Genomic DNA, 7,159 nt, shown 5'->3' with positions numbered 1-7,159 from the left:
AAAAATTCAAGTTAACAATACAAAATTAAATTTACAAAAGCACAGATACTTTATAAAATTAAGTATACAATACAACAAAAAATTTACATATCCCAAGGTCAATCATAGAAAATGTCATGACATGTACAACATTGAATTCTTATAACCATATGTATAATATTACATTTAAATTCCATTACCCCATAATTAATTCATAGAAAATGTCATGTTTAAAATAATTTATTAAATTCCCAAAACCCTAAATCAATAAATATCCCGTGTTCAAAACTATAACTAAACCCCATAACCCGAGATAAATCAGAGAAAATGTAATGTGTGTAATATGACCATTAATTCTCATAACCTTATAATTATAGCCCAAGATCAATTATGGAAATTGTCACGTGTACAGTACAACAATAAATCTATAACCCCCGCCCCATAAATCAGAGAAAATGTTATATGTGTGTAATCCTACAATAAATCTTTATAACCTAGATATATTATAGAAATGCCATGTGTATGATGCTACAACAAAATCCCATAGTTTAATGTGATGTGTAAAATACTTAACTTTAAATTCCCATAACCCCAGATAAACCCTAGACGTGTAATGTATACAAAACAATACATTAAATTCCAAAAATCAAAAAAAATTAATGACAAAATACTAATAATAATGGACAATACTACAATAATTAGTTCCAAGAATGCTAGATAACTCATTAAAAAAGACAAAATTTGTGAAAAAAAGACAAGTATTCAATACTCTATTATTCTAAAACTATAAAGTATACAATACTGCATTAAAAAACCAACACAAATCCCTATAACCCAAGATAATATAAATCATAGAAACTATAAAGTACACAATACTACATGAAATTCCTTAACCCCATTAACCCCGAATAAATCAAAGAAACTATAAAGTACACAATACTACATGAAATTCCCTAACCCCATTAACTCCAAATAAATCAAAAAAAATATAAAGTATACAATACTACTTGAAATTCATAACCCCATTAACCCCGAATAAATCATAAAAAATATAAAGTATACAATACTACATGAAATTCTCATAACCCTAATTACCCCCAATATATTACAGAAACTATAAAGTTCACAATACTACATGAAATTCCCTGACCCCATTAACCCCGAATAAATCCTAGAAACTATAAAGTACACAATACTACATGAAATTCCCTAACCCCATTAACCCCGAATAAATCATAGAAACTATAAAGTACACAATACTACATGAAATTCCCTAACCCCATTAACCCCGAATAAATCATAAAAAATATAAAGTATACAATACTACATGAAATTCTCTTAACCCTTATTACCCCAGATATATTACAGAAACTATAAAGTACACAATACTACATGAAATTCCCTAACCCCATTAACCCCAAATAAATCCTAGAAACTATAAAGTATACAATACTACATGAAATTCTCATAACCCTAATTACCCAAAATATATTAAAGAAACTATAAAGTACACAATACTACGTGAAATTCCCTAACCCCATTAACCCCAAATAAATCAAAGAAACTATAAAGTATACAATACTACATGAAATTCTCATAACCCTAATTACCCCAGATATATTAAAGAAACTATAAAGTACACAATACTACAAGAAATTCCCTAACCCCCTCAACCCCAAATAAATCATAGAAACCATAAATACAAGTACAAAACAACATGAAATTCTAATACCCCCAATAACCCCCGATATATCTAAGAAACTATAAAGTACACAATACTACATGAAATTCCCTAACCTCATTAACCCTGAATAAATCATAGAAACTTTAAAGTATACAACATGAAATTCCCTAACCCCATTAACCCCCAATATATCATAAAAACTATAAAGAATACAATGCTTCATGAAATCCCTATAATCCCACTTAATTCCACATACATCATAAAAACTATTAGGTATACAATACTGCAATAAATTCCCATCATCCCAAATAACCCCGAAATATCATATAAAGTATACAATACTACAATAAATTCCCATAATCCCAATGACCCTAGGTATATTATAGAAATAATAAAGTATACAATACTGTATAAAATTCATATTAATTCAAGACAATTCAAAGAAAATAACTTACACATAACTTACCACAGAGAGAGTTATACGGTTGAATAATTAAAATAGCCCAAATAAATCATATAAAGTATATACAATAATGCATTAATTTCTATATCTCCAGATAAATCCTAGAAAATATCAAGTAAACAATACAAAATTAAATTTTCGTAACCGAAGATAATTCATAAAAATGTCAGTACAATGCTACACTGAATTTCCTTAACCCTAGAAAATGCTGTCTGTACAATTATAATACAATAAAGTTGTCAAAATTATCCATGAGCAAAAACTAAGGTTCCATTGCAGACTATTCTGGTGGTTTGCTCTGCTCCAGACTCTAAGGGAATTCTTGGAAGAACACGACAGTGAAATTTTAATATCTCCGGAGTCTACCTCCAGGCCATATAGGAATTCTGGGAAGAACACAGATAGTGAAAATATCCCCGGACTCTACCTCCACCGCTCCAGTTTGAGTAATACAGGGCAAGGCTCCTTGTCCAACACTATAGAAATACAATATTAAATTATATTTTTTTACCATGATATATAAAGTACAAGTATTAAGGGTATTAATGCAGATAATAATAATACTGTGATATTTAACATACAAGTTTTTAGACAAAGTTAATGATAGATAATGATAGAAACAACCACTTTTGCCAAAACTAGGATCTTAGTTGAACAACTTACCAAGTCTGGTAGCTGCAAGATCAAATGTGATGAATGTTGGTTTTTCTATATATTCTTCAGCTTGCGAGAGGCACCAGATATTGGCTTGGTAAATGTTGACTTGGCAATTACAGACAACCTTCACCCAAAGCCTGAAATAATAAAAGAACCAAATACGTTAAAAAAATTTTAAAATGATTTAAAGGTTATTTTCAATATTATTCATTGATCTATGCCTATTCTGGAATAAACCTTCTAGAAGAGAATCATTTAAATGTGTAAATGTAATAATAATTCATGTTGATTATTAACTGACTTTATTTCAATAACTTTAATTGAATAGAAGAAGTAAATTTTTCAAGACTAGAACTATTAATCCCTTTTTATTCACAAGAACTTTATTATCCTACAATAATAAAAGTTAGACTGTTTGTTAGCGAAAGAAAAAAATTAATAAAACATAGCTCAAACTCTGTAATGACAGACATCATGAGTAAAGTCTAGCTTTCCAGAACTATATCAAAATTTAAATTAGAAAATCTTTCACACAAGTGCATTTCAGGTGTGGATCCAGGATTTTGCTTTCCCAGAGAAGGTGCTTTAAAATGGCAAGGGGCATTGGTTCTGCTGATGTCCCAGACAGGCAGGGTCCAGTTGGAGGTTTGGGGAAAAGCCCCCCCCCCAAGCTCCTGATAGTTCACAATTTGTAGAATCTTATTTTAGCACATATATGACTTTATACCAATATCATAAATGACTGTCTTACATCAATGTAAGACAATGAAAATTATCTCTTATTTTTTGTTTTAGAGGGGGCAAGTGTATGAAGCACCTCTGCCGGAATCCATACCTGCGTTCTACGCATTTTTTAACAATACAGTACGTAGTAATCTTTAACATAAAAAAATTACCGTTGATGATGATCATCACTTCAAATGTATTTTGGACATTTTTTGGCAAATGGCTTCTCTCCTAAGGCTTGTAGTACCTCAAGAATGTTAGGTTCGAGTTTGGACCCTCCAGAACTAATTAAATATTAAAATAATTATATTCTCGTGAATATTAAGCATTCATGAATACGCATTACTACATGCAAAAGCAGAAATTTTAGCTAGGATTAAAATTTGGCATTATTTGGCAAGTGTTCAGATGGCTAAAATTGAATTTTTATATTTACCATAATGATTATATGGACAGTTGATCAAGGCAGTCAAATACATCCTGGTCAATTTCACAGCAGATAAATTCTACCAGTCTATAATTGTCACATCTCTGAAGAGAAACATAACAGAAGTTAGCATTACTGATAAATGCTGCTCCTTCATCTTTAAATAATTTTTTAATATGATAAAAAGTTAAATTTTAAATTTACCAAAAAATCCATCTTAAATTTTAGCTAACTCTAAATCCCGAAAAACTTCTTGAATTCTTCCCTCTTCTGTGAAATAGCCCTAAAATAAAAAAAATTTGTCTTATAATTATAAATGTACTGTATGTTAATTACTGTAAACCAACTATTATTCGCGTGCAAGAAATATTTGCAAATTTCACAACCTACTTTAACTCGTGAATATTAATCACCACGAACCATTTATTTTGCTTTGTATTTGTATAGAATAATTCCTCATTTGCAAAAATTAATCGTCGTGGATTGATTTCAAACTAACGAGTCACGAATAAAAGATAACACGAATAATAGTTGGGTTACAGTATTTACATCTATACTGTAAATCACCTTTTTTTCAAGAACTTTATTTTTGTGTACTTATGAAAGAATTCTGTAAGTAAATATTTCACTCTCATATATATATTTAATTCAGAAAGGATCAATTTGTAAATCATTAACTAATTTTGTTAAAATTTCACTTTGCAAGAATACATGCATCAAAAAATCATCTTGCTAAAATAGGGTTCACAGAATATTTTTGATCTACAGACTACATTTAAATTAATTACCTTGTAAGAGGTATTTTCTATAAATCATAATTTTGCTTACAATATCATTTCTTTCACTAAGGCCGTCATGTTTTCTTTCTTCATGTTTTCCTCAGCATATTTCTCCATAGCCACTCTCCTCTCCATTGATTTCAAACTTCTGGTATGAATGGTGGTAAATCTAAGGTCAAGTTAGCAGGATGTTCATTAGATGGGGATTACCATCAGTGTCGATCTTGGCTGTAAGAGACATCTACTTGTCATTCTTCTGGCATAATTTAATTACATTGTACAACAGGATATTAATACGTACATCATTTATTCCCACAAAATCATGGTTAAATAGATCTTTTTAAGAAAGCTCTTATAAACATGTATGAAAATGTTTTCTGATCACTATTAAGAAAATCAATAATTATATCATACAATTATAAAAATGTAGATTTTTATCTTCTTCAGCTTTGACAAAAGGTGCTTGCCGTATTTCTCCAGGTAAAATATCCAAAAAGTAGTATGGAACAAAAATCACTGATGTTAACTAATTTATTAAGGAAATATACACGTTTTTTTTTAAAAAAAAGATCTTTATCTTGGTCCAATATATTATGGATACAAGTAGTCATTTTTATATTGTGTCATTTACTGAAAATTGTTTCTGTTTATTCCATTTTACAAAACAGGGCAGATCATTCCAACTGCATAACTTCCTTAGAATCAAAACTCTTCAGTAAGAAGTATTCAGAGCTTTCTTAATTAACAAATTTGTAAATAACATACCTGCACTGGCTTCTGTATTTATACAAAAACTGGTATCGCTACTCGTCTTCAGCGCCTTCACATCTTCAGTCCATTTCCTTTGCCTCTTCTTGTACAGTATTCTGTTGGGTCTCAGATAAAAAGTGAACTGAACATGTATATCCACACAATTCCAGACTCATTGTGACCTTAACAGTTTCCTTGCTTAGACAGAGGTCAGCATTTACAGTTCCATGGTCAACAATTAACTTTCAAGAGCATCTAGAATTTCTCCACTCCATGGCATTTTCATTACACACCCCATATAATTCTCAGAAAATGTTTGTACAATATCATGCCAAATTCCTATAACTTCAGATCAATCAGAGAAAATGTCATAAATACAATGCTACAATAAATTTCCATAATCCCAAAGAAATTGTCATGTGGCAATTCTACAAGAAATTCCAATTACTTCAAATAAACCATAGATGGGACAGTCATGTGTACAATACTACAATAAATTCCAAAACCCCAAGATAAATTACAGATAATAACTTATGTACAATCTAATAAAGTCCCATAACACCAGATATATCATAGAAAACATCACATGTACAATACTAAAATAAATTCCCATAACCCCAGATATATCATAGAATATTGTCATGTGTACAATACTACAATAAATTCCCATTACCCCAGATATATCATAGAACATTGTCATGTGTACAATACTACAATAAATTCCCATAACCCCAGATATATCATAGAATATTGTCATGTGTACAATACTACAATAAATTCCCATAACCCCAGATATATCATAGAATATTGTCATGTGTACAATACTACAATAAATTCCCATTACCCCAGATATATCATAGAATACTGTCATGTGTACAATACTACAATAAATTCCCATAACCCCAGATATATCATAGAATATTGTCATGTGTACAATACTACAATAAATTCCCATAACCCCAGATATATCATAGAATATTGTCATGTGTACAATACTACTGTAACAATAAATTCCCATAACCCCAGATGATATTACAGAAAATGTCGTGTACAACACAACAGACCTGCCTACCCTTTTCATTGCAGAAATGAAGTCTAAAGCTTAATTTTGGTGGAATTTCAGAGGCAAAAGCATAATTCTTCAAATTTTACAATTTTGTCATCTCATCGCATTTCTATCTCATCTAAACAATTCTGCCTGCTATATATCATAAAATAAAGAGAGTAAAAACATTTTAAATCATTCATTATTAACATTAACTTCATTTGTTGTAAAACGACGACATTCTAACATTCATTAAGTCATTGCAAATTACAGTTTACATTTAATTACAACCATTACAACCTACTAGCATTAAATTGAGCGAGAAGATATTCAATAAATTGTGTTAAATACTTCTTGAGCTTATGGTACTGTTAAAGTATGATACAAAGGAAGCAATAATCATAACTGACCAACCAAAAAATATTAAATAATGCATTTTTTCAGCATAAAAATTTTAAATGCATAAAATTGATTGTCATGGCATAACAACTTATTTTAGTTTTAGAAAGCAGAAGAATTATGCCAAAAGTGGAAGGGTTGCCAGGTCTGATATTACAATAAATTCCAATAACCCCAGATATATCATAGAAAATGTCATCTGTACAATACTACAATAAATTCCCATAACCCCAGATATATCATAGAAAAT

The 7,159-nt window shown here is 29.9% G+C and overlaps 1 long non-coding RNA gene across 1 annotated transcript; it reads right to left on the bottom strand.

The window, feature by feature from the left end:
• Positions 1–2,156: 2,156 nt before the first annotated feature.
• On the bottom strand, positions 2,157–6,261 carry LOC133180903 (uncharacterized). The gene is made up of 7 exons (XR_009720411.1): positions 5,481–6,261; positions 4,765–4,943; positions 4,141–4,219; positions 3,946–4,040; positions 3,680–3,793; positions 2,790–2,920; positions 2,157–2,602 (listed from the first exon to the last, which is right to left on the bottom strand). It is a non-coding gene; the product is annotated as an uncharacterized LOC133180903 (long non-coding RNA).
• Between the last annotated feature and the right edge of the window lie 898 nt (positions 6,262–7,159).

The sequence above is a fragment of the Saccostrea echinata genome, unplaced genomic scaffold, assembly GCF_033153115.1.
Source record: "Saccostrea echinata isolate AGI-Se365-2 ecotype Australia unplaced genomic scaffold, CSIRO_AGI_Sech_v1 ptg000001l, whole genome shotgun sequence".
NCBI lineage: Eukaryota > Metazoa > Mollusca > Bivalvia > Ostreida > Ostreidae > Saccostrea > Saccostrea echinata.
Note: the sequence above shows the minus strand (reverse complement) of the source record. Positions and strands in the feature narration are given on the sequence as shown.